General features: G+C 42.8%; 1 long non-coding RNA gene across 1 annotated transcript; it reads right to left on the bottom strand.

Moving 5' to 3' along the window:
* Positions 1-936: 936 nt before the first annotated feature.
* LOC134354301 (uncharacterized) lies at positions 937-24,322 on the bottom strand. Its single transcript, XR_010019765.1, has 4 exons — positions 24,231-24,322; positions 14,336-14,642; positions 12,979-13,036; positions 937-4,913 (listed from the first exon to the last, which is right to left on the bottom strand). It is a non-coding gene; the product is annotated as an uncharacterized LOC134354301 (long non-coding RNA).
* Between the last annotated feature and the right edge of the window lie 1,391 nt (positions 24,323-25,713).

Genomic DNA, 25,713 nt, shown 5'->3' with positions numbered 1-25,713 from the left:
ATGATCTCCTTGGTCTTCGGTTGTTAAGGCCCAGGTTGTTGTTGGCACGCCACGCAGCCAGGTGCTGGACCTCGTCCCTGTAGGCCGTCTCGTCATCCCCTCTGATCAGACCAACCACCGTGGTGTCATCTGCCAGCTTGATTATGGAGTCAGAACCACGTACAGGAACGCAGTCATAGGTGAAAAGGGAGTACAGAAGAGGGCTCAGCACACAGCCTTGAGGCATGCCGGTGTTCAGGGTGAGAGTGGAGGAGGAGAGATTGTCTAACTTAACTGATCGGGGTCTGTTAGTCAGAAAGTCCAAGGTCTAATTGCAGAGGGATACGCTGATACCAAGCTGGCGAAGTTGGGTGATCAGCTTGGAGGGAATCACTGTATTGAATGCGGAACTAAAGTCAATGAACTGCATCCTGATGTAAGAGTTGGGGCTGTCCAGGTGGGTCAGGGCAGAGTGAAGTGCGGTGGAGATGGCGTCCTCTGTTGACCTGTTGGTGTGATAGGCAAATTGATGGGGGTCCAGGGTAGAGGGCAGACGGGATTTCAGATGTGATAGAACCAGTCTCTCAAAGCACTTTGCAATGATGGGGGTGAGTGCAACTGGGTGGAAGTCATTCAGGCCCATGGCAGTGATGACTGCAAACTCAGCAGGTGACCCTTGCAAGACCCCACACTCTCTCTTAAACCACTGAACAGCCATCCCGTCACTTCCCATTGTCATTTAATCTGCTGATTTCCTCCCTCCACTTCCCCCCCCCCCATTGACTAATGATCTCCCAGCCTACATCTTCTACCAGTTTTCTGACTCACCCCCACCTGGCAACCATCCTTCAAGACCCTGAGCCCATATCGCCCTTTCCTGATCTTATGTTCTGCCTAAACCTTGGGTAGTTTTTCCCCTACAATCTCCATCCCACCACCACAGCGAATTGACCCAGATTTACCTCACTGCCTTCCCATGCTCTGCGATAGTTTTCCACATATCTCTGCCTTTCCTGGAGCAAAGCCAATCCAATGGTATAAAGACTTATAAATTATGAAGTGACAGGCCCTATACATTGTTCCTGGCTTGTCTGTCATGGAGAGTTTAACACACCTTACTAGGACCATCCTATGATTGCTCAAACATGCTCAAAAACATGTACTTGAAGAAGCATTGACATTTTTTAAAGATGAATCATTCTTTGCCTTTAAATTTGCATTCATAAGTATATTTACCCTGTCAATCTGATTCGTACTTCTTACTTTTAGCAATTTCTCCCCATGACCAGCTACCTTCAGGAACTGTAGAAAACATGTTAATTGGGTTTTCAATGTATTTCATTTCCCTTCATTTATACTACAATTATTAGTAATAATTAATGGTTGGCTGCATCTTAACAGCGATTTATTTTACACATGAGGTCTGCAAAGTCACACTGTTTATTTAATTCATGCATATGACTGGATAAAATGGCCTGATATGACTTTGTTGCATACTACAAGTGGAGGGAGAGGAGTAGGGTGTTTTCCTTACAATACTGGATGTATTGTTGGTTTAGCATATCTGCCTATGGCTTTTTAACATGGGCACCTTACTGTCATTTACCTGCTGGGTCTTCCACTCAATTAACAGCAACACCTCAAGATGACATGATCTTTGCTTCATTACTTAAAGGGTGAATCCAAAGATGAGCTTGGAGAAGGTCTGAAATTGGGCATAATAGGTGAAATTCTGATTCAAGGTTCAAGTTTATTTATCACTGCGCTGGGGGCAGCCCACACAATCTGGTGCTAACGTAGCATGCCCACAATGCTTGGTAGAACAACACACAGCACAACAAGTAACAGAACAACAACAGCAACCTCCCTCCTATCCACACACACCCAAAGTCCTTCAAAACCAAGACAGCTCTCCAGCTGCCAGCAGACCAGACATACTGCTGACACTTGATGAGTTGCTGTGGCTGTAAAAGACAGATACTATTCCACAAGCATGGGATAGGAGAGCCTTCATCTAAAGCTAGGGTTAGGGCAGCTTACTTTCAATGCCCGCCATTTTGTCATCCCTACACTGAAGAAACTGAATGGAGATTGATTGGGTGACTGTTTTCAAGGGCACCTGTATTCAGTCCGTGAAGATCACACCTAGCTGCCAATCACCCTGATATCATTATGCCCTTCCTCACTCATACTCTGGCCTTTCTGTTTTCAGCCTCCTAACTGCTCTAATAATGCTTTATATAAACTTGAGGGACAGCACCTATCTACCATCCGGGCATTATGCAGTACTCAAGGCTGAACAGTGAATTCAATAATTTCAGGTAACCTCCTTAACTCCAAGTGAGTGTTGCTTTGAAAATCTGATCCGTATCTTATACCAGGCATTCCTATTTTCCTCCACATCTCTCTTCTCTCTGCAACTTAGCACACTTGTCTTCAGTTCTGACCAAGTGCAACTGTCCTGAGACATTGTCTCTTTTGAACTCCCCATTGATTCTGCTTGATCTATCGGGTGCTTCTAGCATCTCTGCATTTTGGTTTCAGGTGTGTTTGCTCCAACAGCAGGTTTGATAATTTATTGACCTAAGGAAGTCAGGAAAGTTGAAGTAGTGGTACACCTCTAAGAGCAAAAGGATTGCTAGGGACAAAATTGGTTCTCTGGAAGACTGGAATGGTAACCCATGTTTCGAGCTGGAAGAGATGGGGGAGACCTTAAATGCATTCTTTGCATCTGTATTTACTCAGGAGATGGATACAGAGTCTATAGAAGTGAGGGAAAGTGTCATCAACTTCATTGATCCTGTACAGATTACAGAAGAGGAGGTGTTTGCTACCCTGAGGCAAATCAGGGTGGATAAATCCCCAGGGCCTGACAAGGCGTTCCCTCAGACACTATGGGAGACAAATGAAGAAATTGCTGGGACCCCAGCAAAGATATTTAAAACACCCTTAATGACAGGAGAGGTACCAGAGGATTGGAGGATAGCCAATGTTGTTTCGCTGTTTAAAATAGGCTGTAAGCAGAAACCAGGAAATTATAGGTCAGTGAGCCTGACATCAGTTATGGGAAAATTATTGGAAGATATTCTAAGGGACTGGATATATTTGGATAGACATGGACGGATTAAGTATATTTAGCATGGCTTTGTGTGTGGTAGGTCAGATCTAAGCAATCTTATAGAGATTTTTTTGAGGAAGTTACCAGGAAAATGAATGAAGGCAAGGCAATGGATGTTGTCTACATGAACTTTAGTAAAGCATTTGACAAGGTTCCGTATCGGAGGCTGGTCAAGAAGATTCAGTCACTAAGCATTCAGGATGAGGTAGTAAGTTGAATTGGACATTGTCTTTGTGGGAGAAGCCAGAGAGTGGTGGTAGAGATTTGCCTCTCTGACTGGAGGCTTGTGACTAGTGGTGTGCTTCAGCGATCAATGCTGGGTCCTTTGTTGTTTGTTATCTAGATCAATGATCTGCATGATAATGTGGTTATCTAGATCAGCAAATTTGTGGATAACACCAAAATTGGGGATGTATTGGACAGAGAGGAAAGCTATCATGGCTTGTAGAGGGATCAGTATCAGTAGGAAAAAATGGGCTGAAAAATGGCAGATGGAATTTCATGCAGACAAGTGTGAGGTGTTGTACTTCAGTAGGACCAACCAGGGTTGATCTTACACAGTGAACGGTAGGGCACTAAAGAGCATGGTAGACCAAAGGGGTCTGGGAACACAGGTCCATAATTCATTGAACGTGGTGTCACAGATAGATACATTCGGAAAGAAAGCTTTTGGCACATTGGCCTTCATAAATCTATGTACTGAGTACAGAAGATGGGATGTTATGTTGAAGTTTTATAAGACATTGGTGAGGCCTAGTTTGGAGTATTCTGAGTATTGTGACCTAATTTGGTCAGTGACCTACAGGAAAGATATAAACAAGTTTGAAAGAATGCAGAGAAAGTTTACAAGGATGTTGTCAGGTCTGGAGGACCTGAATTATAAGGAAAAATTGAATAGGTTAACATTGTATTCTTTAGGACAGAGAAGATTGAGAGGAGATTTGATAGAGGTATACAAAATTATGAGGGCTATAGATAGGATAAATATAAGCTGGCTTGGTCCACTGAGGGTGGGTGGGACTACAACCAGAGGTCATAGGTTAAGGGTGAAAGGTGAGAAGTTTAAGGGGGACACGAGGGGAAACTTCTTCACTCAGAGGGTCATGAGAGTGTGGAATGAGCTGCCAGCACAAGTGGTGCAGGGGAGTTTGATTTAAACATTTAAGAGAAGTTTGGATAGGTACATGGATAGTAGGGATATGGAGGTGCAGGTCGTTGGCAGTAGGCAGTTTAAATGGTTTTGGCATGGACTAGATGGGCTGAAGGGCCTGTTTCTGTGCTGTACTTCTCTATGGCTCTATGACTTTCTTATGCCCTGTTGTGCACTGTACCCACACCCTTAATAAGCCACCCCAGACACTTGAATAGTACGGGCAAATTGGATGAGTAAAGAAAGGTACAATGGTTCATATGGACACAGCAGGCTGTCTTCTGCTCTACACGTCTCCATGATTCTGATATTTCCTTTTAAGTTCTTCTTAAATGTTGTGAAAGCATCTGCTTCCATCATCTGCTCAGGCACTGATTCTCATTCCAACCACGCTCTGCAGGGTGCCACAGTCGGGTAGTGGTTAGTGCATGATATTACCGCCTGTGATGTCAGAGTTCAGAGTTCAATGCTGGCATCCTCTGTAAGGAGTCTGTATGTCCTCTGCATGGAATGCAGGTGCTCTGGTTTCCTCCCACAGTCCAAAGATGTACCAGTAGACGAATTGGTCATTGTAAATTGTTCCGTGATTAGGTTAGGATCAAATTAGGGGTTGTCGGGGATTTCTAGACGATGTGGCAGGAAGGGACAGAGTTCCGTGATGTATCTCTAAATAAATAAAGAAATAAATTCTCCCATAAATCACTGTGGAACCTCCTCTCTCTCAGCTTATACTGTATCTATACTGTCTTGTTTTAGACACCCCCATCCTTTGATAAATATTCTTACTATTTACCCTATTTACCCTTCTCATTATTCACATATCTCTGCTGGTCACCCATCCAGTCCAGGAAACATCCTGGTGAAACTCCTCTACACCTTTCCAGCCACTGATGTCTTCTTCCATGACTAGAATACATTGCACCAATGAACATCCATTAAGTGAGACCTTGTATGCCTTGCATATTGCTTGCAGATAACAATGCCACTATGTTTGTCACCTCAGTTAGAATTAAAGATCTCTTGGCCACAAGCCTCAGGTACCAAGGACCATAGGATTTTAGCCATCAACAGCTTAGATTTTGGAACATGATATGCCACTCTGGAAACCCAGGAAGAGGATGGTTTTGAAGATATCACAATAGTTGTATCAGAAAATGTTTTGTTTGGTTAGGTCATGCAACATTCTGTGTCTTTTTCTTACATTCCAATGTGCTGGATGGCAGGTTTTCCTGTTAAAATGTTGGAGATAAATGGGAAGAATAGAACTGATGGGAAGATATTTGCAAGAGCATTGGGGAAGATGGAAGAGCACACAATACCTGTGTTTGTGACCTGACTTTTCACCATTGCCTGATGCAGCTGGCAGATTCGTGACCCCACAGCATCAGTGACTAGTGATGTCTGCATGAAGTCTGTGCATTTTCCTCTATGACCATGTGTGCTTTCTCAAGATGCTGCAGTTCTTGCCAAAGGTAAGCGTAAGGTAGTTTGATTAGCTGCTGTAAATTGTCCCCGACATTCACAAGATAGAATTAATGGGAAAAGGGGAAGGATACGTTACACAGCAAACTAGAGGGGGAATGGGATTGCTCTGCAAGCAGGCATAAGCTGAATGTCCTCCTCCTGTGTCCAACAGAAAGTAAGGACAAGATTGCATTATTAAAAGACATCCCTGACATCCTGTGCAACAATGTGACCACCTGGAAGAGCTGAATATTTGCCTTTGAACTGGAAGTCCAGAGTATAAGATGTTAAAAATGTTGTGTACAGTATTTATAATTTCAGTATTATTTCTGTAATCTTGTAAATATATTGTTTGATTAAGCATTCTTGTTTGCTTCAATATGTATAAATACATATGTGTGTATAAATACGTGAATTACATACTTCATCACACTACCATTGATACGTGTGCTTCTTGCTTAAAGTAAGCACGAAGTTAGACTCACATTTCGGACTCCTATGTCTCCCTTTGAATTAGTTTAAAGTTACAAAACATAACAGAAAATTACCTATGAAAATCCCTGTTTGGACCGCGGCAGGAATGCGGTGCTACCACACCTTAAGAAAGATGTGTTTCATCCTGGAGCGAATGTTTTGTGGAGGAGGTGACAGTGCTGACAGAAAGGAACTGTTCCAGATGATTGCGGTATCTAAGATTAAAAGTTGGTATGATCCTTCGCAGGAGTAAAAATATTAACAATGTTACATACAAAAAGTGGTGGAAAGTTAAAATTCTTCTGCAAGTACTGTCATGATGTATCGATTGTGAATTCTAAAACAGATTACTAGATTTATTAACAGAAACTTTTATGAGGGATGGAATAAATAGATTTGGAACAAAGTTGCTGCATGATATTATCAAACTGTGCAGCATGCTGAATGTGGTAAATGATCTACTCCTACTCCTGTGATCTTACGGGGATAAAATGACTTTGAACCCTTCCTCATCGTCCTTCTCTGAGTACAACAGTAACGACATGTTACTAACATTATGTGAAACTCTGGTGACTGCACATCTGGAATATTACCTAAGGAAGGATTTAGTTGTGATAGAAGATCCATAAACATTTTATAAGATATTAGAGCAGAATTAGGTCATTTGGCCCATTGAGTTTTCTCCACCATTTCATCATGGCTGATTTATTTTCCCTCTCAGCCCCAAGCTCCTGCCTTCTCCCCGTATCCCTTCATACCCGGACTATCCAAGAATCTATCAATCTCTGCCTTAGATATACCCAAAGACTTGGCCTCCACAGCCACCTGTGGCAATGAATTCCACAGATTCATCACTCTCTGGCTGAAGAAATTCCTCCTCATCTCTGTTCTTAAAGGATGCACCTCTATTCTGAGACTGTATTCTCTAGTCCTAAACTTTCCCATCATAGGGAACATCCTCTCCACATCCACTCTATAGAGGCCTTTCGACATTCGGTAGGTTACAGTGAGGTCACCCCTCATTCTTCTGAATTCCAGTGAGTAGATGCCCAGAGCCATCAACCACTCCTCATATGGCATTCCTTTCAATCCCGAATCATTTTCGTGAGCCTCCTTTGAACACTCTCCCATGTCAGCACATCCCCTCTAAGATAATAGGCACAAAACTGTTCACAGTACTCTAAGTGAGGTCTCACCAGTGCTTTATAAAGCCTCAATGTTATATTCTTGTTTTATAATTGGAGGGATTGTCTTCAGGATATACAGATTGGGCCTATATTTGTTGGGATTTAGAAGAATGAGAGGTGATCACATTGAAATGTAAAACAGATTTCCTTCTTGGTTTGACAATGTTGGACTGAGGTGAGGATTGTCACAGCTAATGGTGATTGTGAGCGGAACTGATGATGTGTGCCCACAAGCCCCAGTTAAGAGTGGTACTTCTTCTAGCAACAACATGTTCTGCCACCACTTGATGTGATTACCTGTGCTTCTCAATTCTGCCATTCAAGCATACCAAGGATACTCAGCCTCCTTGTCCCAATATTTTTTTATATGGATGTGCATGACATGTGCAGTATGCATATGCAGTATTGTGGCTTTCTCCCTCTCCTATGTGCACATATGGAACAGTGTAGTTGCTGGCCGTGCTTCTCTACACACAAGCTCCAATCTATGCAGCATGGAAATTAATCCCTCAATAAAATAATTTTAGATAAAACCATTCACTTGAGCTGCAGTTAGCATCATAGAGTAATAGAGCATTACAGCACAGAAAAAAGCCCTTTGGCCCATCTAACCTGTGCTAAACTATTATTCTGCCTAGTCCCATTGACCATACCCTCCAATTAATTCCTATACTTATATCAGCATAAGACATAGGAGCAGAATTAGGCCATTCAGCCCATCGAGTCTGCTCCACCATTCTATCGTGGCTGATTTATTAAACCTCTCAACCCCATTCTCCTGCTATCTCCCCATAGCTTTTCACTCACTGATTAGTCAAGAACCCATCAACCTCAGCCTTAAATATACTCAATAACTTGCCCTGCACAGCCATCTGGCAATGAATTCCACAGACTCACCACCCTCTGGCTAAAGACATTTTTCCTCATTTCTGTTCCAAGTGGTCATCCCTCAATTCTGAGGCCGTACCCTCTAATGCTAGACTCTCCAACTATGGGAAGCATCCTCTGCACATCCACTTTACCCAGACCTTTCAATATTCAATAGATTGCAAAGAGACTCGTTCCCCCCCACCCCACCCATTCTTCTAAACTCCAGCGAGTACAGGCTCAGAGCTATAAACACTCCTCATATGTTCCTATTGACCCTCTCCAATCTTTTCTTAGATAAGGAGTCCAAAACTGTACACAGTACTCCAAGTGCAGACTGATCAAAGCCTTACAAACACTCACTATTACATCCTTGCTTTTGTATTCTAGTCCTCTTGAAACAATGCTAACATTGCTTTTGCCTTCTTTACCACTGGCTCAACCTGCAAACTGACCTATAGAAAATCCTGTGAGAGGGCTTCCAAGACCACCAGCACCTCTGATTTTTTAAAATTTTCTCCCCATTTAGAAAATAGTCCAGGCCTTTATTCCTTCTTTCAAAGTGCATATCTGTATTGTATTCCATCTGCCACTTATTTGCCCATTCCTCAACCTGTCTAAGTTCTTCTGCAGACACCCTACTTTCTCAGATCTACTTGCCCCTCCACCTATCTTTGTTTTATCTGCAAACTTGTCCACAAAGCTATCAATTCCATTATCCATATCGTTGAAATATAATGTGAAAAGAACCAGTCCCAATACACTCCCTGTGGAACACCACTAGTCACCAGCAGCCAAGCAGAAAAGGCCCCCTTTATTCCCACTCTTTGCCCCCCACCAGTCAGCCAATTTTTTATCCATGCCAGTATCTTTCTTGTAATACCATGGGCTCTTATCCTGTTTTGCAGCCTCATGTCTGGCACCTTGTCAAAGGCCTTCTGAAAATCCAAGTAAAAAACATCCACTGACTCGCCTCTGTCTATACTATCTGTTATTTTCTCAAAGAATTCCCACAGATTTATCCGGCAAGATTTCCCCTTAAGGAAACCATACTGACTTTGGCCTATTTTATCATGTGCCTGAAAATACCCTGAACCCTCATCCTTAGTAATGTACTCCAACATCTTTCCAACTATTAAAGTCGGGCTAACTGGCCTATAACTTCCTGTTTTTTGCCACCCTTCCCTTTTAAAGAGCAGAGAGACATTTGCAATATTCCAGTCCTATGGAACTATTTCAGAATCTTGTGATTCCGGAAAGGTTATTACTAATGCCTCCACAATCTCTTCAGCTACCTCTTTCAGAATCCTCGGGGGTAGTCTCGTCCAGGTGATTTATCCACCTTCACAACTTTCAGCTTCCCATGCACCTTCCCCTTTGTAATAGCAACAACATTCATTTCTGCCCTCTGATACTCTTGAATTTTTGGCATACTACTGGTGTCTTCCACAGTGAAGACTAATGCAAAATACTTATAAAGTTATTCTACCATCTCTTTGTCCCCCATTACTACCTCATGTGTCATTTTCCATCCGATATCTACTCTCAGCTTTCTTTTACTCTTTATACAGCATATCTGAAAGAACTTTTGATAGTCTCTTTTATACTATTGGCTAGCTTACGTTAATATTTCCCCTTTTGAATCCATACTGCTTTTTTTGTTGTCTTCTTTTGTTTTTTAGAGCTTCTCAATCCTTCCTTCATCAGCCATAGTGGCCTTAGAATACTTCCCGAAGAAGTATCCCCTTAGAATACTTTTTCGGCATATTCCTAGCCTGCACCTTCACAGTTGATCCCAGAAACTCCAATCAATACTGTTCTGCCATCATCTCTGCTAGTGTCCCTTCCAATCAACTTCGGCCAACTCCTCCCTCATGACTCTGTAATTCTCTTTACTGCACTATTATAGTGGTACATCTGATCTTAGCTTCTTCCTCTCAACCTGCAGGGTGAATTCTATCATATTATAATCACAGCCTCCAAAGTATTCCTGTGCCTTAAGCTCCCAAAGCAAATCCAATTTATTACACAACACCCAATCCAAAATTGCCTTTTCTCAAATGGGCTCAGTCACAAGCTGTTCGATAAAACCATCTCATGGGCATTCCACAAATTCCTTCTCCTGGGATGCAGGACCAACCTGATTTTCCCAAACTACCGGCATATTGAAATCCCCTGTGACTATAGCAACATTACCCTTTTTACATGCCTTTTCTACCTCCCATTGTAGTTCATATCCCACATCCTGGCTACCGTTCAGAGGCCTATATATAAATCCCAATGGTTTTACACTTGCAGTTTCTTAACTCTACCCACAACGATTCTACATTTTCCAATCCTATGTCACCTCCTTATAAGAATAATTATTATCACCCAGCAATTACCCTTGTGCTCTCACTGCTACCCGGGAAAACCCATAGATGCAAATTTTGAAAGTGAGTTGAAACAATGCTATCATTGAGTGATAAGACATACTGATCCACAAAGCATGTGAAGTAATCTAATGGATTCCAGCTGAAGTCAAGAATCAGTAGATTAGAATTGGCATTCTATTTCACTTTGCATCTTTATTATTCTTAATCCTACTTCCTGCTCTTAAATATCGTTGAACCAACCCCAACACCGCTGTCTCCTCTAGGTTAACATTCCTTCCAATGGGTCCAATGATATATCTCGATATGTCTTATCTCTCATATTACGTAAGAAGGGCTACTCTAGATCAGTCACACTTTTGGCTACATGTCTCCATGTGTGGCGGAGAAAGGAATTATGTCATCTGCAGAATGAAACAGAAAACTTTAATATTTACTATTGCCCTTCCTGGCTGAAATAGTAGCAAACCGCTGGTATTTGCAAGAGGGGTTGGTGTTTCATTGAGCAGCCTGGTTTAGCATCTCTTATGCTGCAGATGCATTTATGTATAAAATGATAATTTTTTAAAAATAGTTCTGTGATGGTACTGATTAAAAGCAAATGTTGGGCTGTAAAGTTCTTTTCCCAAGGAAGAACAAATTGTCCATACATCTGTATTCCCAGGGTAATTTTCATTCTTAGCACAGCTAAAATCCCTACATAATTTTAAAAATGATTAACTATTTTCTTGTTAGAGATAAGCTAAACAAAAATGATGATTCTAGGAAGATTATTTTATTCACATTGATCTAGCATTACAAAACATGTCAATAGGAGTTGATGAAACATTTTGGACCCAGTCTGTTCAAAGTAGACAGAACATGGTGTTACTAGATAAATATCTGGTTGGAGCTTTCACTTTCTACTTTTTAATAAAACTAGCTAACCAATTGACTGTCTCCAAAAGATTTATTTATAAAATTTTGGTTTACTTATTTCTTCGTAAGAACGATAAACACAACAGTGAAAACGTTGAGTTCTGCAAAGCATAAAGTAGATCATACACCGCTGTGCACTCAGTCATTTCAAGATATAACTGGGCTAACAGCTGTCGTCTGTACTTGTACATTATTCCCTTCTAGTTTCTAGCAGAATGTCAAGCGCAGAAGCGCGACCACCAAAGAAAATGTAGCTTGTAGGAGCATGAAGTGAATAGTATGGAGCCAACTGGATACCTTTTTCAAAAAAACTGTGAGCATAGTGATTTGCAGATGCTGTAGCCCAAAAATAATATCATAAATTGATGGAAACACTCTACAGCTCAGGCAATAACTGTGGAAAGAGAAATAGAATTAGTGTTTCATGTCCAGGACCCTTCATCAGAACTGGGAAGAGAAATGAAGTTAGCATCAAGCACCGGAGGGTGGGGCAGGGGGATAGTGGGGTTTAATTCCCACGACCTATTAAATGTTCTCAAAGACATGAGCCTCAAATAGCCTCTGACAACCATTTCCAGCTCCTGGCCTTCATGTGTGTCTTAGCTGGTGGAACCGTCTCTACTGACAGAAGAAGGGGCAAATGTGGGTTACTGGCACCTTTAAACCAGTCGCTTTGGGCAGATGGGGCTCGTCAGCTGTGGCGACTGAGGAAAACTCTGATCTCAAACTTCTGCTGCCCTGCAGCTGTACCCACTCTTGGGGAAGGCTTCAGGAGTGAACCCCAAGGAAAAGTATGGAGCTGGAGTCCCTAAGGCTGTCTTTATGTTGCGTTCATCACAACTCTGGCAATGCTTCTGGTATCAAATTGTATCGGTCTCTGACATCCCTGTGTGGAGTAGGGGAGCCTGCTGCTTGGGGAACAGCTTGCTTTCCATATCGTACTGGCCTGTCTTGCGTACTGTCTGATATATCACATAGACAGCTAGGACACAACACTCATGGTTAACCTTGACCAATGCAGGATCTCCTCTGATGCAAAGGTGATGTAAATTGGGAGTTGCACACCTTATCATGAGCTATTGATGGAGAATAGTTGAAAGAAGGAGTTAAATGAACACAAGCACAAGACAACAATTAATTGAAGATCTTGCCTTTCGATCAAAAGAAAAGTTTATGCCCTTTTACTTATCAATTCTGGGGAAATGTGTTCCTTTTCCTACTCAATCAGAACATTTTTACCAGTATCCAATTGCTGCGCAAATAATCTTGGGGGGACTGGACGTGGTGGCAGGGTGAGTCTGTACTTTCAGTCACGTTGGTTGTCATAAAAATATTACCAGGAGCAACTCATAGTGTCTATCAGAGGAATCTGTGAAGCTTACACGTTATGGTGAGTTTCCTAGCAGCATTTTAACAGTTAGTGAATACGTCATAAGATAGAAACCTCACCTTATCTGCCAGTATAGAGTTGATTCTCTACAAATTCCCTGCAGTCCTGGTGAATAATCTGTGAAGATTAAATGAAAACATAGTATTTTTGCTAACATCACACAAGACTTGCTGGAAATGCCCAGATCTGGTGGACGTCAGTCTTAAAATTAACGGGAAATGCAAATATAAATACTCTATTAGGATGGTTGATTCACCTCATAAAATAAACCCCAAAATACACCCCTAAGAAGTATCAGGGTTACAATGTTGTCAGGTCAAGAAATGAAATGAAAGTTTTGTGTGCAAAGTAATGTTGACTGCTTCACGAATCGATGGTTTTCATTTCCATGTTCAGCTGGAAATCACAAGATTGTAAGTCGTGAAAACTGACAAGAGCATGTGCTTAAAAAGAGATTATTGTTTCCATGCTTTACAAAACAATTGCTGCAGCATAACTCTCTTTACAAGTCTTTGCCTTGAAATTTTTACAATAATTGCTTTAGTCAGCATGTTCGCATAATTAATTAAAGAAGATACTTCTTACAGGGTGGGTGGTTGTTTGGGGTTGGCAGGGGGAGGAATTTTTATATAAACCACACAACCCACGGCAGAGAAAAGCAGTGGCTAAATTGGTGGGGGGATATATGGGAAAAGAAATACTTTTTTTTGCCTTTCTGTTTATGCAGCTGTTGTTAAAAGCTAAAACAAAAATGGATAATTAAATCAAAATTCCAGGAAAAGCCTAGTCTTCAAAGCAAGAGCTGGTATTCTCAGGATACTGGTCTTCAGCAAATCTGGATGAGGTAGTATGCATTGATGTCATAGGTCACATTCCTGTATTTCACCGGGCAAGTCTCCAGCTAGCTTTGGTGATTGCTCACTAGGGCCACTAATGTAAAATGAAATGAGGGAATGTGCCTTGGAGTTGTGTAAGTGACTGTAGGGAGACCAGAAGTGATGGCAGGAAAAGTCAGCTGACACTTATTTCTAAGAATTTTTAAGAGTAGGGTAACTAATCTGACGTCTGCAGAGAGTTAGTTATTCATAGCAGGGCTTAATGAATGTTTTTGTTTGTCTCTGCACTTAACTGGAGTTGGGCTGGCTTCAATGCTAAACAAGGATATATTTTCTGTATTTTGTCTTGAGGGGGGAAAAAAACTTCAATTGCAAAGAATACAATTAGTCTTTCACTGACTATTGGTTGGAAAATGGAGGAAAACTAACAGCTCCCCATCTAATTACAACCCATGTAACCCATGTAGGCTCAAACCTGAAGCCATATCAGCATGTTTGTCACCTAACTAGCACCTGTTGAATGCGTAATGGTGAAAACAAGATCTGCATTCCTACAGGAAGCTCGTCTTTCCATAATTACCTATTGAATTACAGTGCCAGAGATCACTGCTTCTCTTTTGTTTTCATCAATTTCCTTCCTCTGTCTCATTTTTCTTTCTTCCGATGAAGTTGTTGAGCATGGTCTTGTGTGAATCATTCACCCTCCAACATGATGGACGGGCGCATTATATATAACCATGAGCCTTGAGAATGAGCATCAGCAGGTGGGCAGGGGGAAGGGGTGCAGAGGGACACTTGTGAATAGGGGAGTTCCCTTTGATCATGCAAAGGTCACATTCAGCCACGATCTTATCCCACTCGATTTCCACAATTTATAGCGGGAGTCACTGAAAAGGAATCAGGAGACAGAATTGTTTTGAATCTGTTGTTAACCTCTTCCTAGCCTGGAGGGGTAATTATATCACAATCACACACTGGCTACGATGCAGTAATTTTCATGAACTGAAAGGGGCTCCCTTCCATGCAGCTGAAGTTTTAATCATCGGAATAAACACAACTAACTGTTTTATCCCAATAGCTCTAATTTTTAACCATATAATTCCACCATAGTGAGTGATTAGTTTTAAACCAGTAATGTAGTCCTTCCTTGGAACAGCAACATACCTAGGCACATAGATTGTCAGCAATGTTGAATTGAGCAGTGACATGCTACAACAATATAATTTTTGAAAACATCGGAACCCTTATGGCTTTATATATATGTAAAACCCATGAAGGTGACAACAACAATGACACAATATTAAAAAACCTAACCATACAATGAGTAGAGAAAACCTGCTGAATCACAGCAGAAGGAATCTCTCATGCCAAAATGAATAAGATGCCTGCTTAAGTGGTTAGTGTACCATCTTCTCCATTAACTCTGTTTCTCCTGATTATGATAAATAAGCAACCCACTCAATTGCTGCTATCTTACTGCATCCCATATTATGTGATTCTCAGACACAGGAGAGAAAGGACACCACAGATGCTGGAATCTGGAGCAAAGAAACAAGCTGTGGAGGCTGTGGAGGGAATTAGTGAGCCAAACAACATCTGTGGAGGAAAATGAAGATCGACAACCTTCATCTGGACTGAAAGATAGAGGGGAGGTAGCCAGCTTAAAGAGGTGGTGGGATGGGCTGAAGCAAGAGCTGGCAATTGATGGGTGGATCCAAGTGAGGAGGTGGATGGAGGAGAGAAGAGTGACGAAAGCTGGGAGGTGATATGTGGAGGTAACAAAGGGCGGCAGATGATGAAAGGAAAGGAAGGCAGAGCATGAACCAAATAAGGAGTTAGGGTGGGGTAATAGGAACACTAAAGGGAGTGACCCTGTGGGGTGAGTGGATAAGTGACAGCTAGATGGAATGGATGAAGGAGGGGAAAGAAACAATGAAAAGAAGGTTCTGGAGTTAGGATGCTTGTGGGAGGAACTGAGTAGATCAGGAAGAGAGAAAACAGGTGCAGAAGGGGAAGCAAATTACTTGAAGTTGGCACAAGTGAATTAAGATCTGTTCTGTAACTTTTTGTAAGAGTTTGTTATATGTAAGTTGGCTACCATGCTTCCAACATTATAACAGTTTTCCTTTCTTTGTATGACATTGTTGATGAATGTTCTTGCTTTAATCCCCCTTGCACAAATCTGGAATAAAGCAATTCAAAGATGAGGGCTGTCAAGGATCCTGCTAAGGTTTATATTAGCAGCTGTTTAATTTGTATGTGTTCTTACCGTCCATTTGGGTTTAATTTCCTGAATTAAGATGCAAGTTCAGAAAAAGTGCGAGGAGTGGCGCCCCACACAGACTTCCAATCTGCGCCTTGTAAGGTATGAAAATGCCCGACGCAGGCCTCTCATGGTCTGAGTCGACGTTCCCTCCCCTCAGAAAAAGTGCAACACTCATTGTCTAGGTCAGCTGCAAAAGCCCTAGGAAGACCTGGAAAATCCCGATTGCGACTCTCTGATCTGATATTGCTGCTCACTGCAGAGTACCACTTGGTAACCATGAACATCTCTCTGTGTTCCTATAGACATACTCATGTGGACTTCCAAACCGCCACCTAACTCCCCCTGTGATGGCAAGCATAAGGTACGATGTCTTTCTACAGAGGAAGGAAGATTTGAGCTGAGTAATGCTACATGGTCACCTGGACGAATAGTGTGGGAAACAATATGAAGCAGGTGGTTTTCCTGGTGCTGATTACAGCAGAAGCAGATCGCATGAAGTAGTCAATATGTTCAGGAGGGTAGAGGATAACTTTGGAATTTAAGTTCCTAAAGAGCACTTGTCCTCACACAAATCTATCATGGGTATTAAAGAGAGTAAGCATTGTTTTTTGTCTAAAAATACTTCCTCTCCAGTTTACAGTGACTAATTGTTATCTACAATATCTTGACAACAGTTGTGACAAACCAAGTTTGGTCTCATATCTACCTTACCTATCACCTGCTCTGAGGCCAAATCACACTGGAAACATTCAAGCATGGATTTGTAAAATTTAGTGCTTCAAAGCACCATGGAAAACTTGAATTTTACTCCAAACTGCAGTGCCATTTTACTTCCTTTAATATTACAAAACAGTTTGCTGGTAAACACAACCAGCATTTGTATCTCTTTGTTTCGATGTGCTGGAATGAATTACTTTTGGAAGGAACTGAGGAGGAATAGGGGCATATTAAATCGGGGATTTGGACCACCTGACTTGATAATTCCTCTGAACTTTATTAATGGAACTTGGCAGCATTGTGGAACTGACTGAAAGCAATTGAATTTAGTTTTGAAGGTACAGTAAGTTCTTGGCTACAGCTTGCCGCACATTTCATAAGGTGCTGTGCCTGGAGTACAGGGCCTGCTTGATTTTGTGAGTCCCTCACTTGCTTTTCACACGAGAGAAAAAAATAGCTAAAATAAATACGAAAAGCCCTGCAATTACATAGCAAAGTACAAGCTGCTTCTATGAGCAAGTCAGTTGTTTTTCCAATTTCGTCATGGTTTCTTATTACATGTTAAGAATTGAACTCAGTTCATTAACATTTGTAATGATAGACAGACTTCCAATATGGTATGTAGTTGTCACTGATTCTCCTTTTTCTGGAATGATGCTGCTTATGGGTTACTAACAACAGTATCAATAGAACTGCCATTAATAGAAAAATGTGACATTTGGATAGCACTAACTCCAGATAAGTTGTCTGATCAGTTCCACTCCTTCGTGCTTCCCTGATTTCAAGATATTATTGAATTTGCTTCGAAGATCTTTTCAGGAAAGAATGCAGTCACTGAACATCTTTTGGTATGTGGTGTGTGGGTGAGTGGGAGAATCTGGGAGCATATTGATGGGAAAGTGGTAGAATTTTTAAAAATGGTATTAGCATTGGGTACTGTAAGTGAGTACTTGATTTCTGGTGCAGACTCAACAGACCAAAGATCTGTTCCGTTCTGTATGAATATAAAATAATTTGCCCTCTTGTCCTTTACTGAATTGCCTGTGAATATTGTTCTCTGGATGTACATCGGAGAAAATGACTCTCCAGAATTCAGTTCTGTGGTGCCTCTTGTCGAGAGCCAGGGTTGCTCAACTGACTTTCATACTCAGTATTTCGCTCTTGATATGACAAACTCATCATCCCAGGAACCAAGAGAGCCTCTGCCTTCATTGACTGCAGGGGATGCATATCATTGATTTGGCATAGCGACCAATCTTTCAGCTATTAGACCATAAGACCATAGGAGATGGGAGCCGAATCAGGCCATTCAGCCCATCGAATGCACACCATTTCATCATGGCTACCCATTTTCCCTCTCAACCCATTTTCCTGTCTTCTCTCCATCATCATTCACATCCTGACTAATCAAGAACATATCAACATTGGCCTTAAATACACCCAATGATCTGGTCTCCACAGTCGCCTGTGGCAAAGAATTCCACAGATTCACTGCTCTCTAGCTAAGGAAATTCCTCATTGTCGCTGTTATAAATGGACATTCCTCTATTCCGAAGCTGTGCCGTCTGGTCCTAGAATCCCCCACTACAGAAAACATCCACTCCACCAAGGTTTTTCAACATTCGACGGGTTTCAATGAAATCCCCCCTTATTTTTTTAAATTTCAGCGAGTACAGGCCCAGAGTCATCAAGCACTCCTTATATGACAACCCTATCACTTCTGGGATCATTCTCGTGAACCTTCACTAAAACCTCTTCAACGTCAGCACACCAATTCTTAGATAAGGGACCCAAAATCTGCTCAAAGTATTCCAAGTGAGGCCTCACTAGTGCCTTATAAAGCCTCAGAGTTACATTCTTGCTTTTATATCCTTGCCCTCTCTAAATGAATGCAAACATTGCATTTGTCTTCCTCACCACTGACTCAATCTATATGTTATCCTTTAGGAAATCCTGAACGATGTTGTCCCCCAGAAGCCGGTCAGGGTCTTCCCGAACCAAAAACCCTGGATCAATAGTTCCGTGCAAGCAGCACTTACAGCACGACATCGAGCTTACATCACTGGCGATCAACTAGAGCTGAAGAAAAACAACTATGATCTGCACAAAGCTATCAAGGCTGTGAAACAACAATATAGGGACAAGATTCACAATGAATAGCACACGTGACTTGTAGCGAGGGCTGCATACCATCGTTGACTTCAAAGCCAAATGTTGTGGTGCTGCCAACATCACGGCCTCTCTCCCAGATGAGCTCAATCACTTTTACACTCGGTTTGATGCCACTAACTCTGAGCTTCTGAGGAAAGCCACTGCTACAACCTGCAACCTGGTCACCTCTGAGGCTGCGGTACGCAGATGTTTCCAACCAGTGGCAGTCGCAAGGCTGTGGGACCGGATGGCATCCCAGGGCAGGTATTCAGGATGTGTGCAGCACAACTGGCAGGTGTGTTTACTGACATTTTTAATCTCTCCCTGTTCCAGTGTAGAGTGCCCTCCTGCTTCAAATTATCTACCGTTGTCCCTGTACCAAAAAAGACCAAGGTAACAAACCTGAACGACTGGCGTCCTGTCATACTCAATAATAAGTGAATGCTTTGAGAGGCTGGTCAAGGATTACATCTGTAGCTTGCTACCACTCAAACTGGACGCCCTACAATTCACCTACCAGCACAACCGATCAACAGGTGATGCAATAGCCACTACTCTACATACCGTCCTTACACATCTGGAGAAGAAGGATGCTAATGTGAGAACGCTGTTCTTGGACTACAGTTCAGTATTCAACACCATAGTTCCATCCAGGCTTGACAAGAAGCTCAGAGACCTCATCCTTGACCCTGCCTTGAGCAACTGGATCCTGGACTTCCTGTCAGATTGCCAGCAGGTGGTAAGAGTGGGCTCCCTCACCTCCAACCCTCTGACTCTCAATACAGGAGCCCCTCAGGGCTGCGTACTGAGACACCTCCTTTACTCCCTGTATACCGAAGAATATATCGTCACCCACAGCCCTAATCTGCTAGTAATCTGCCGATGACGCTACATTGATTAGCCTAATCTCAAACAATAACAAAGTGGCCTACAGGGAAGAAGTCGTTTCTCTGAACCAGTGCTGTCAAGAAAACAACCTCTCCTCAATATCACAAAAACAAAGGAGCTGGTTATGGATTACAGGAAGAATGGTGACAGGCTAACCCCTATTGACATCAATAGATCTGAGATTGAGAGGGTAAGCAGCTTTAAATTCCTTGGTATCTACATCACTGAGGACCTCATGTGGTCTGTACACACCAGCTGTGTGGTGAAAAAGGCACAACAGCGCCTCTTTCACTTCAGACGATTGAGGAAGTTTGGTATGGGCCCCAAAATCCTAAGAGCTTTCTACAGGGGCACAATTGAGAGCATCCTGACTGGCTGCATCACTGCCTGATATGGGAACTGTACTTCCCTCAGTCACAATACTCTGCAGAGAGCAGTACAGACAGCCCAGCGCATCTGTGGATGTGAACTTCCCATGATTCTGGATATTTACAAAGACAGGTGTGTAAAAAGGGCCTGTAGGATCATTAGGGACCCAAGTCACCCCAACCACAATCTATTCTAGCTGCTACCATCCGGGAAGCGGTACTGCAGCATAAAAACCAGTTCCAACAGGGTCCGGGACAGCTTCTTCCACCAGGCCATCAGACTGATGAACTCACGCAGATTTGAGTCTACTCTATATTACATTGACTGTTCTAATTATTATAAATAACTATAAATTATTATGATTCCACATTGCACATTTAGATGAAGACGTAACATAAAGATTTCTACTCCTCATGTATGTGAAGGATGTCAGAAATAAAGTCAATTCAATTCAAGACTTGGTCACAAAACCATCAATTCTATAATCCAAATCATTGACACATGACATGAAAAGAAACAGTAGCAACACTAACCCCTGTGGAACACCACCAGTCACCAGCAGCTAATTAGAAAAGGCCCTCCTTTATTCACACTCTTTGCCTTCTGCTAAACAGCCAATCTTAGAGTTCCTCGTGTTCTTACCTTCAATTCAATTTCTGCAACTTCCGCCATCTGCAAAGTGATCCTACCACCAAACATATCTTTTCCTGCACCACGCTCTCTGCTTTCCAGAGGGATTGCGCCCTCTGTGATTCCCTTGTCCATTCGTCCCTCCCCACTAATCTCTCTCCTTGCAGCGCTCATCCCAGCAAGTGGCCAAAGTGCCACATCTGCCCATTTACCTCCTCCCTCACCTCCATTCAGGGCCCCAATCAGTCCTTCCAGGAGAGATAACACTTCACCTGTGAGTCTTCTTTGGTCATCTGTTGTATCCCGTACTCCTGATGGGGCATCCTCTACATTTTAATTCTGATTCCCCTACCCATTCCGATGTGTCAATCCATGGCCTCTTGTGTCATGATAAGGCCACTCTCAGGACAGAGGAGCAACACCTAATGTATATCCTGTCTGGGTAGCCTCCAAACTGATGGCATGAATATCAATTTCTCCTTCCAGTAAAAAAAATTCCCTTCCCCTCCCCTCTTCTTCTGTTCCTCACTCTGACCTCTTACCACTTCTCACCTGCCCATCATCTCCTCCAGTGCCCCTCCTCTTCCCTTTCTGCTATGGTCCACTATCCTCTCCATTCAGATTCCTTCCTATCAAGCTCTTTTCCTTTCCCACCCACCTGACTTAAGCGATCACCCTCTAGCTATCCTCCTTCCCCCCCGCCAACCTTGTTAAACAGCCTCATGTGTGGCAGTGTGGCAAAGGCCTTCTGAAAATCCAAGTAAACGACATCCACTGACTCCTTTGTCTATCCTGCCTGATACTTCCTCAAAGAATTCCAACAGATTTCTCAGGCATGAATTCCACTGAAGAAAAACATGCTGCCTTCGGCCTATTTTATCATGTGCCACCAAGTACCCCAAAACCTCATCCTTAATAATCGACTTCAAAATCTCCTCAGCCCCTAAGGTCAGACCAACTGGCCTAAAAATTCCTTTCTTCTGCCTTTCTCCCTTCTTAAAGAGTGGAGTAACATTTGCAATTTTGCAGTCCTCTGGAACCATTCCAGAATCTAGTGATTCTTGAAAGATCACTACTAATGCCTCCACTATCTCTTCAGCTACCTCTTTCAGAACACCAGGGTGTAGTCCATCCGTCCCGGGTGAGTGCCTACCTTCAAATCATTCAGCTTCCCAAGCACTTCTCCCTAGTAAAAGCAATTGCACTGACCTCTGGCTCCTGACACTCTCAAACTCCTGGCATACTGCTAGTGTCTCCTGCAGTGAAGATGGATGCAAAATACTTTTACAGTTCATCCACTATTTCCTTGTACTCCATTACTACTTCTCCAGCACCATTATCCAGCAGTCCGGTATCTACTCTCGCCTCTTTTTGAGGTCTCACCAAAACCCTGTACAAATCTCACCAAGACTTTACATATGTACTCCAATCTCCATGCAATGAAGGGCAATATATTATTGGGTTCCTAGCTTAGCCACAGATCTGTCTATACGCTAATACTTCCTAGTTTCTGACCTTCCAAAAATAAGAGTCAGTTCCCAATTATCTTGCAGGTCTACAGTGATTCTCCAACCTTGCCTATAAACCACACATCACTCTGTGGGACATAACCTGTTGTCAACCCCATATGTCCTCTGGAAAGTGGCCATTTTCCTGGCCGGAACCCAAGGGATGGAAATGGGTGCCAAGAAACAGGCCGCCACTCTCTTTACCAAAAAAATCTGTGGTCGCTTTCTCTGCTGGAACCACAGATGCATGGTACAGAGAGTCATAGGCTAGAGCTTAGGGTGGGCAGTTGTGCTTCTGGCTGGGGCTATGAGTCACACTCTCATTGTCCCTGCAGGAACTCCTGGCATGCGCTGTCACTCTCCCAGATTGAGGCCTGGGGGAAGGCTGTGACTTCCCTGCCCGGTCCTGTGGGTGGACCATCACTTCCCCAGTTAAAGCCATTTCCCAATGATCGATCTCCCAGTTGGAGACATGGCTGTTGTCATTCCTCCAGCTGGGATCCTGGGATTTGCCCAGATGAATCTCATTTACTTAATGGTTCCTCTGCTGAACCATTCACGGGTGAAATATCTCACTGAGTTGCATTATATTACGCTGTGAGTCTGATGCCTTTCCATGTGTTTTGGATTACAAAAAATATCGAACAGTAGGGCCATTCAGCCCACAATATTGTGCTGAACCAGTTAAACAGCAAATCGGAAACGCCAAACACCAATCCTCCCTACATACACAATATCCATATCCCTCCATATTCCTTATATCTGTGTGCCTACCCAAACATCTCTTAAATGTCTGTAATGTATTTGCCTCTAACACCAGACCAGGCAGCACATTCCAGGCATCCAGCACTCTCTGAGCAAAAAACCTACCCCTCCCACCTTCAACACATTCCCTCTATTATTAGACATTTCAACCCCGGGAAACAGATATTCCCTATCTACTCTATCTATGCCTCTCATAATCTTGTAAACCTTTATCAGATCAGCCTGTGCCGCACTGGAGAAAACAACCCAAGTTTATCCAGTTTCTCATGATAGCACATGCCCTCTAAACCAGGCAGCATCCTGGTAAACCACTTCTGCACCCTCTGAAAAGCCTCAACGTTCTTCCTATAGTGGACAACCAGACTATACACAACACCTCAGATATGGCCGAATCAGGGTTCTGTAAGTTTGCAACATAATGACTCGACTTTTGAACTCATTGCCTTGACTAATAAAAGCAAGCATTCCGTAAGCCTTCTTAATCACCTTATCGACTTGTGTAGCCACTTTAAAGGAACTATGAACTTGGTTTTCAAGATCTCCCTGCTCAGCAATACTGATAAGAATCTTGCCCTTAGCAGTGTACTGTTTCCTTGCATTTGCCTCACCCAGGTGCAACGCCTCACATTCATCTGGGTTAAGCTCCATCTGCCACTTTTCTGCTCTGATCATATAACTGATCTATATTCCGCTGTATTCTTTGCCAGTCTTCTGCACTATCCTCACCTCTACTAATCATCCACAAACTTACTAACCCACCCATCCACACTTTCATCCAGGTCATTTAGATACATCGCAAACAGCACAGATCCCTGTGGAACACTACTAAACACAGACATCCAGCTCAAATAAGTCCTTTCAACCACTACGTGCAAACCAGTTCTGAATCCTGTTTTTGATACATTACTGGATCATAGGGACATATAGCACAGAAATGGTGGTCTGCTGCCACCACCATGGTGGCCCTTTTGCCTGTCTACATTAATCCCATTTGCCACACCTTTCCCCATTATCCATTACTATATATTGCAAGTTTTTGTATGACACCTTTCCCATGGGTTCCACCATCTTCCCCCCTGTGATCTAGGCTGATAGTCCACTCAATTTCCCCCTTGCCCTCGTCCCTCTATCTCCTTTGACTTACAAGTTACAGATGGTACAAGTATGCGTCACTGACTCACCCACTGACATCTCTCCCTGCTTTATTTCTTTCTCCTTCTGCAGCTTGGCCCACGCACACTCATTGCTCAATGTCCAACCTGCACCACGTTTCAACATTGCCAGTATTTTGGAGAATTGTGTGATATGGGGTAAGCCACGGGATCAGAATGATTTTCAGGACAAGAGGGCAAGGACAAAATGAGTGACAGCTTTCCAGATGCAGCCCTGCTGATCAACCAGCCAAGCCAGCTTGCTGTTGCCAGTACCAACAAGGTCAAATCCAGCTTCTAGGGTCAGTGTTCCTCAAGGCCATCTTTTAATGCCATCTACAGTTTTGTCCTCTCTTAGATCACAGCCTTCCCACCAGCTGTAGGGACTTGAGGGGCAAACATTATGAGGTGGACAGCCAATGTTATGTGGAACAGAGCCACAAAGGAAATACAAACATTATCGGTCTATTTGTCTGTGCAGCATGCTGAATGTTTATTTATCAGCATGGTTTGAACTCTTTATTCGGTGTTGACTTACATTTTTACATATGGACAGGTTGCTGCTTGCAGTCTGGGACTGAGGGACAGTGAACTGTGGAACTGCTGGTGAATGTAGAATTGAGGCTACAGTTGCCTGAATCACAGCCAGTCCAGCTATGCATTGTTTGCCCCCTCCTCTTCAGCTTCCTCCACTTCCCCTCATGCTCCAGCTCCTCGGTCACTCATTGCAGGGCTGGCACTAAGAATCATGTCCTCGAGGTACAGAGACAGTTCAGAGAACAAGGGACATTTGCTCTGCCTCAATATCATTATTACAATCTTGGAAAATCATGGACTGTTGGCATGCTACTGCCAAACCATGCTATCAACACACAGAATGTGGGCTCAGATCTTTGCTTATTAAGTAGTCTTCTTTTTCCACAGCTACCTCTGTCATGTCAGCAAAGCAGAAATCACTATTTCAGCTACTTACGAAGAAAGATTGAGCAAACTAGTGCTTTTTCCTTTGGTGCAAAAGAGGATGAGAGGTGACTTGATAGAGGTGTTTAAGATGATAAGAGGCATCAATAAAATGGACAGCCAGCATCTTTTCCCCAAGGTGGAAATGGCTAACGTGAAAGGGCATAACATTAAGATGACTGGAGGGAAGCACAGGGGGGAATTCCGAGGTTGGTTTCTTCATACAGAAAGTGGGAAGTGTACGGAATGCACTGCCAGCAGTGGTGGTAGAGTTGGATGTATTAGGGGCATTTAAGAAACTCTTAGAAAGGCTCATGGATAAAACAAAGAATGGAGGGTGATGCAGATCTTGGAGTAGGTTAAAAGGTTGGCACAACATCATAGGCTGAAGGTTCTGTGCTGTTCTGTACTGTTGTGTGTTCTATATTCTATGTACTGCACCATTCTCTATTTCTAAAGCTGGAAGATATGGCCACAGAATAAGCAGCAAAGATCTAAGGATTTGTAGAACTTGGAATGCACTGTCTGAGAGGGCAGTAGTGTAGAAACTCTC

This window comes from Mobula hypostoma, chromosome 11 (assembly GCF_963921235.1).
Source record: "Mobula hypostoma chromosome 11, sMobHyp1.1, whole genome shotgun sequence".
NCBI classification, from domain to species: Eukaryota; Metazoa; Chordata; class Chondrichthyes; order Myliobatiformes; family Myliobatidae; genus Mobula; species Mobula hypostoma.
This window is presented reverse-complemented; position numbering and strand designations above follow the sequence as displayed.